The following is an 8,730-nucleotide window of genomic DNA, read 5'->3' on the forward strand; positions in this document are numbered from 1 at the left end:
TCAAACTTATAACACCCCTCTTTTTACGTCGGTGATTAAAAAAGCGCCAGTTAGCGAATTGTAACTACGGAACCCTACACTACGGGTAGCCCGACGCGCACTTGATAGATTTTTATTTTCAAATTTGATATATTAATCAGATAAACGTTAACTTGTTGAAAAATAAGAAGGCGAATTAGTTTCGAGTGCAGCCGGCATTCTTTCAATATTCATTTCTATTTATATCACATTTATATATAGATTTGATAGATTAGTGAGATAAGATTGTTGTCAAGCGTTAACCTGTTGAAAATAAAGTAAAAGAGACAAGTGACTGTCGAGCCATGCGCAATGTAGGGTTCCGTAATTGTAATTCAACAATGCCGATTTAAAATAATGCGCTTTGTTTGGTCGAGTACAACTGTACAACTCAATTCATTTTTAAACCCTACTTTAGCTTAGCAGCTAAGCTAACTATAGCTAAGCATTAGCTATGATAGTTTTCCTCTTTTCTAAGGAAATTAAAAGGAAAACTATAACCGAGAAGTAAAGTCCTTTTCATGAAAGAAGACGCGGCGCAAATGTCTGGCGCTGTCAATTTTAGTTCAAGTTTTAGCCGCGGGACTTCTTTCATGAAAATGACTCTATTTCTGAATTATTTTAACAACAACCGTTTCGCCTGCGCGGAGGTCCTTTATCCAACCATCTCTTAAGAAAAAATAGTTTTTGGAGTTCGTCATAAAATTACTCTTCAGGGTTCGCCGCTCGCCTAATATAGATTAGTCAGTCAGATAAGATCGTTGTCAAGCGTTAAGTTGTTGAAAATAAAGGGGAGGCAGTTAAGCGCAGTCGGCTTTCTTTTTATAGTGAATAATGAAGTGTTTTTCAACAATGGAGAGTTTCTAAGAATACTAGTTAGGTACCTATTTGTTATGCAAAGCAGCAAAATAGTTAAGCGAACGATTCTAGATTGAACCTTGTACTTATTATGTATTCAATAATTGAACCACGGGAAAAGCGATAGTTTTAAAAAAAAGAAACCTGAGCGACGCGAGGAAAATATAAGAAAACCTAACGACTATTTTAAGGATATTTGTTACTTAATCACGGCTAAAAGGCTTCGATCCGCGATAGCCCAGTGGATATGACCTGTGCCTCTGATTCCGGAGGGCGTAGGTTCGAATCCGGTCCAGGGCATGCACCTCCAACTTTTCAGTTATGTGCATTTTAAAAATTAAATATCACGTGTCTCAAACGGTGAAGGAAAAACATCGTGAGAAAACCTGCATACCTACTTGTGAATTTTCTTAATTCTCTGCGTGTGTGAAGTCTGTCAATCCGCATTGGACGAGCGTGCTGGACTATTGGCCTAACCCCTCTCATTCTGAGAGGAGACTCGTGTTCAGCAGTGAACCGAATATAGTTTAATAATGATGATGATGAAACGGCTTATCGTATCTAGTTGAGATGATGAATATATGGTCTGGTATAGCACATAACTTACTTGTAACCTGTTTCCTGATATTCATACAGGAATAGGATTTACGCGGGTGGAACCGTGGCGCATAGCTAGTTTTAAATATTTGGTTTATGTTTAGATACTAAGTAAATCATTTAGATTGTATAATATGTTATATTGGTCAGACTATATTTAAATATGTGACCATTTCGTATAATTTACGTGCTCTAAATTACCCAATTTTTTAAATTAGTTTTTGTTGTAGTTATTTTTAAGCAGGTAGGTTATCTATACGTGGATCTAGAATTTTCTGCATTATAAAAATAATGATGACACCTATAATTTTAATGTAGCTGTACGAATACATTAAAATTAGGTAATTAATTACTATTTTAATGATGCTACCCATATATTAAATAGATATCTATTTAGTAAATGTAAGTCTTAAATGCCCCGATGGTCCAGTGGTTAGCCAATGTGGCTTGATCACGAGGTCCTGGGTTCGAGATCTGAGGCTAAATGTGAAATATTGAGTTATTTACCTTCTTACATGCTTTTTGGTTCATTTTTCAGTGACGCACCTATTGGTCGTAGCCTAATGTTATGTAGCCTATATATGTACTTCCTTAATTAATGGGCTATCCATGAATGAGATTAATTTTTAATTCAAACCTGTATAGTTCCTGAGAAACAAACATTGATATTATGAACCACCATCATTATTATTAGCTTCCTTTAGCCGCACACTACAAGGCCTCTCCTATCTCTATAAAGGAGAGTAATTGATACGGAGCTTAGACCGGCACCAATACGGTGTACCTATAATGTCTAAGGGCTCCCGCGACTTCATTCGCCCTAAGACCTCCTTAATCCGGCCCTGTCACAAAATCTATTCTAAGAGGACGTCTACTAACTATTAACTACCTCACTACCAAATTCCACCTTTCCACGTCAAACGGTTTAAAACCATACCTTTCGATTTTATATATTTAGAAGAATAAGTACTTATCTAAAACTTATATTTTAGAAAATATGTACTAAGTTGGTGAATTTAACCTACCCGATTAATATACAAGTTCTGAAACGTTCAAGAGTTAAATGTTTTCCTCAATATAACGTGTTGTCGACTTGTCGGTTAGGCGAATAAATGGCTGCCTATGATATAATATAGGTAGGCAGATTCAGAGCTTTCGTTTAATATGTGAGTGTGAGTAACACACACATACTGGCAGTGCGTGAGTCACGTGAGCGGGCCGCATCACTACGTCACGATGACGTCACCCCCTCCCCGCGCCGATACCGCACGCCCCGCCGCCATCTCCGCGAATTCGTGATTAAATACGCTAATTAATAAAACGTCGCGTTATTCTTGAATAATGAATCGATTAGCATTTTATTACAATTTTTGTTAGGCATTGTTTGTTTGCTCAACCTTCGTGCAATGTCTATACTTAGTTAATTGAATTATTAATTATATGTTTTAGTCACGTCAAAACACCATTTAACCTGCAATTACGCGAGTTTGTCGAAGTTGAACGTTTATTATTATCTAGAATCTCTTATAATTCAGTCCAAGTTGGTCTGAGATATCAAGGCTATTTGCTAACAAGATTAAAATGCTAACTTAGATTGGTGAGCATTCCTCTTTGCACCTCACAAAGGTGAATGCCCACCAGCCAATACAACGTCATCCCCGGGAAACCGGGTGAACTACTCCCGTAGGATGTAGAGATGATAATATTAATATTAAATAAAGATCTGGTTGAACAATCGGTTTAATAAAAGTATGTTTCTTGAAGAGAAAAACATTTTTTTTAATTACTCTTCTTGCTCGAAAAGTTTGCGGCGAAGTACCAAAGCGGCGAAATAACATTAGAAGCTGTATTATTTGTTTTGTATTATTTTATACACTTACCAACAAATTTGACAAACAAGAAAAGAACAAAGAATAGGTCTCCAAAAAATGTCGTAAAACTCAGACTGTATGATCAACGATCCTTGTCGTTGGGGATAATTTAAAAATGAATTAAAAATGTCGTAAAACCTTTTTTCTTGATAAACATTTTAATGATTTCATTATTAAAATTTAAACATTTTTTATATGTAAACGTAAAAGTAACTTGCCGGGTGGTTAGGGTAAGCTGGGGAAAGGGAATGGCAATTCCCTTTATTTAACCGTACTTCGACACGGTTTCTACACGACATCGTACCGGGACATCCAGTTTGGAGTAAATAACCTTATTTTGCAGGGACTTCCAAACATCACGATACTGCTGAGCCACCTATCCAGCGCATCCGTGCTGCTCGCTTGATTTGTTTCCTTTGTTATTAAAGATAAATAAAATACGATTATTTAGTGGCGTAGGTATGGAGGCTATGAGGTTAGCGACCCGACGCGCACTCATCTGTTCACATTTTATCTAATTGCACTTATCAGGTTATGGGCGTAAACAGTCATCCGTACTATACTACGACTACTACTGTAACACTGTACTTTGTGTATTCGGTGTGATTGCGATAATTTCCCATGCTACAGACGTGCAGTTTTAACTAAGCAGTCGAACTGTCCAGTTAAATCGTTAATCTTTCTCTACGGTGCGGAAACGTGGTCCTTGCATCTACAAGACCGTCGCAAGATCGATGCCCTGAAGATGTGGTGTTGGAGACGTTTGTTGAGGATTCCTTGGACAGCATTCAGAACCAACATTTCCATTCTCAATGAACTAAAGATAAAAGAAAGACTTTCGACGACTGTGTATTTACGGGTCTTGAAGTTCTTTGGCCACATCTCCAGAAATCATGATTCAATTGAGCGGTTGGTAGTGCAGGGGCAAGTCCAAGGCAAAAGATCCAGAGGCCGATCTCCAACCCGCTGGACGGATTTGGTTAAGGCTGCTACACAGTCATCTTTGGTGGACTGTACTCAAAATGCAGCCAACCGCCAAAAGTGGCGGAGCATTGCACAGAAGGCGTCGCTCATCGCTGCAACCACGACCACTCTGCCAAGAGTGTACGATTAAGAAGAAATGTCCGTCAGTTTTAACAGTAGGGAGGGACCTACAGTTTTTTCTAGTAGTTTTAATATTCATAATCAAGGTTTTCTTAATTGGTCCAGGTTTGGCTGCTGGGAGACTTCGACCGTGGCTTGTTACCACCCTACCGGCAAAGACGTACCGCCAAGCGATTTAGAGTTCCAGTACGATGTCGTGTAGAAATCGAAAAGGTGTGAATTTTCATCCTACTCCTAACAAATTAGCCCGCTTCCATCTTAGATTGCTTCATCAGTTATCATGAGGTGAGATCGTAGAAGGGTTAACTTATAAAGAACATGAAAACATTTAGGTACTTATTCATTGGTCGTCGTCGTCATCAACGCTTTTTCGGCTCACTGCTGAGCTCGAGTCTCCTCTCAGAATGAGAGGGGTTAGGCCAATAGTCCACCACGCTGGCCCAATGCGGATTGGCAGACTACACACACGCAGAGAATTAAGAAATTCTCTGGTGTGCAGGTTTCTTCACGATGTTTTCCTTCACCGATTGAGACACGTGATATTTAATTTCTTAAAATGCACACAACTGAAAAGTTGGAGGTACATGCCCCGGACCGGATTCGAACCCACACCTTCCGAAATCGGAGGTAGAGGTCAAGGTCGTGACTTGTATAATAAATGTAAAGGTGGAATCACACCCCTGATACTTTTCATTGAGATCGGAGTGATCGCTGCAGCAGCGCGCGCCCTCCTCGTTGAACTCTTTAGTTCGCGCGGCTGGCTATGTGTAGCTCATTCGCCAGTGGACAATGTCCTTTATGTTTATTAAGTAGAATAACCAATAAAAACTTAGTGTAAATTCAGAATACATAAGTTACTTTCAATAAAAACTTGCTTTTTTTCCCTATTTAATATTTCTTTTAAAAACAATAAAAAAAATTATTAAACATAAAATATGCTATATATATATATATATATGGAGTACTAATGCTGAAGCAACCTATGTTGAGGACTCCATAGAAATATCCTCATAATGCGCACCGTTTCAAGAATAACATGTCTTCTGTATCCGATCCTCGATCCAACAATACCTTGAGAAGCTTGACTGTTGGAGTCAAGCGAAAGTTGAATTGCAGTTGGTAGTGATTCCAAAATATTTTTTCTATTTATTTGATGTTTTTTTTATATTTTACCACCTCAAATATTTTGTTATGAAAAAACTTATCATAATTAAGTATATCAATAATGTAACAACGGTTGGTCTGTCGGGTCAGATATTCTAAAATAAAACGTTACATAACTTTAATTAATGGAAGATTAGATAAAACAGGGTTCAAGGCGACAGATTGTGTAACCAATCAATTCGTCTAGCCGAATTCACCATGAGCTCATAATGCAGCGCTGTTACAAATTGCCATGTAACATTTTTATTTTTTTTATCTATTAATAATAATAAATTAGTATCGTATGTTTGTCAGTCTGTTCACGAGAAACACGAATACTACAGATTTTTATGGGTTTCCACTAACAGTTTACATGATTCATAAATATAATTTATCTCTCTCATGTGTTGTTGAAAATTATGATAATCATTGTATGTGTCAGAAAAAGTCAAGTCGTTTACACAGAATATAAAGTACACTTATGCTGCGCTGGTAGCTTTCTTTGATGTCTGCTTAATGCCTATGTCTAATCCCTTCACGATCAAACAAAACACTCCAAGGTCATTTTCTATAGATCGACAAAAATGCCCGCAATGCATACATTTATTTTTTACTAGCGGACGTCCGCGATTTCGTCCGCGTTGAATACAGTTTTTCACGAATCCCGCGGGAGCCATTAATTTTTCCGGGATGAAAAGTAGCCTATGTGTTAATCCAGACATCACATCTAAACGAACATCCATACCGCGTTTATAATATTAGTAGGAAGAATAGCTTTATATACCCATTCTATTTTCTAAATCGATTGGCTCGCAGACATAGTCGCGGGCGTCTATTAGTTAAGTATTAACACACGGTCTTCTCCGGAATGTAACACAAACGTAGACAAATAAATCAAGAGGGTGCGCAGGTACGAAGCTACAAAAAATGTACCTACGCGTCTAAAACATGACCCTACTGTACATAATAGTTATACATGACCCTACTCAAAACTTTCCCACGTGGTCGACTCCAGCCAGCTGAGAGAACCGTTCATTTAGATAAATAAATAAAAAATACCTATTGTGTTTTCTGAGCAGATGTGCATTGTGTGTTAGTAACAGGAAGGTCCTTTGTGACAGAACTCGTCCGGGGAAATACCTCCATGATTTTTTTCTCCTCAAGCGCCATTGCTTTGTGCAGGTGCAGTGTGCAAGATGCCTGGGTCTGTAGCCATATCGTATGTCGATTCTCTTTCTACAATCGTATACGTTTTGAAAATTAAAAGATGAATGGGAATAACATTTACTATCGACAGGAACGTGATCAAGTTATCGATAGGATCTGCCATCCCCATACATTTTTTTAGTTTGCTAAGTGATTCCCAAAGTGGTCCAGGTGGACCTCCAGGGGTCCATGGGAGACTCATAGGGGGTCTACGTCGGCGTCACCAAAAAATGGGGGTCTACAGTTCGTAAGCGGAGTTCCACGAAAAATCTGGTTTCTTACCGAGCGGAGTTTTCTAATTAAAATAATTCTCATTTTCGTTTTTTTAACATTGTTAGTTCATGGTGGCTGTGGATTCAGCCGCAACGCAAATTTCCATATAGTTAGATATGAATTTTGATTGTTTTGTCAAATTTAAAAATTCTAAATAAACTTATTTCAAAGTAAGTCTAGTTTACAAGCATTTTTAAAATATCAAATCTGTTGTTCACTATGTCACCGATTCGGAAGGCAACGTTGTATGTACCTAGAAAAGTAGCAGGGGGTCTACCGAAACCAGCAAAATTTTAAAAGTGGTCTATGAGAAAAAAGTTTGGGAACCTCTGACGATGGTTACTAAGGGTATTTGATTATTAAAACTTAGTGATAATTAAAACACAGATAACTTGTCTCGGGAATTACCGCTGCGGTATGTCTGCTACCACACGTCATCTCTGTGTTGCGGATTCGGAACAGTATGATTGCTAGTTAAAAGCACACGAGCATTGAGCAGTGGCGTAACTAAGGGGTGGCAGGGCTGGGAAAATGCCAAGGGCCCTCGACTCGAAGTGCCCCTACAAAAAAAATACAATGTGAACAATACTGGTTATAATTTAACGTGTATTCGGTAGATTGTAAGGAAGAACGTACGAATAAAAAAGTACCTAACTTAATAATTGGTTTCAGAGGCACTCAAGTTTCAGTTCTTTTAGTATGTTACGGGTTGACAATCTTTCGACAGTTTACAATCCTGCGAGATAGATTATAATCTAACGATATTTACAATTGTATGGTGTCATATACAGGTCGTCAGACAGCCTTATAAATTTATGATACTAACGAATTCAACAAGCGAATCCTAGGTATGTCCGGTGCGCGTGTCTGCATAATATGATGGATTACATTTTATATTTATGTTTTCCTTGTAAACGAGGCAAAATAATACTCGTTGTGATTCAGCTCGCGGGGGGTTGGGGGGACTGGTGAACTGACTTTTATCTGAAGTGGAACGAACTGCCAGTAAAACGCCATTAGTACTTCTCTATAGCGAAATAACAATTAGTTATGGTCAGTTAAATTACTGTAAATATTTTAGTACTCTTAGTCTTGTAAATAATGCATTATTTATGCCACTAAAATAATATATGTTTTTATTTATTTTTTGTCCTTCATGTTCCCAGGATATTATTTACGATGCAGTCTAAGATGGTAGCGGACTAATTAGGATTTTTTAGATAACTCATTTATAAATTGCATTCTCATAATTCTATCGGTTTTTACGCGGCAACCACAAAATATCAATAATTAAACTTTGATAAACTATTAATTAGTATTCAATCTACTACAAAAATAATGAAAACTAGAATAGGTTATATACAAATGACCACGTTGTGGTGAATCGAAATCGTCAGTAGTCATTCCGCGATAATGTTTGCCACGTAGTTAGACATTTTGTAATACTACAGTATCTACTACTATCAAACTTAGTTTGGTGTCAGATTGGAGCTTGTACAGAAGCGTACATAAACAGACCAATAGAAGGGTAATGTATTTGATCTTGAATCAAATACATTACCCTTCTTTTGGTCTTCAATGCATCTTAAAGCTGGTTTTCTTAATGTTTGCCATATCTTTTAAATATGACCAATATTTCCGTTCTCCTCCAATTAGTCGG

This window comes from Bicyclus anynana, chromosome 11 (genome assembly GCF_947172395.1).
Source record: "Bicyclus anynana chromosome 11, ilBicAnyn1.1, whole genome shotgun sequence".
Classification (NCBI taxonomy): Eukaryota; Metazoa; Arthropoda; class Insecta; order Lepidoptera; family Nymphalidae; genus Bicyclus; species Bicyclus anynana.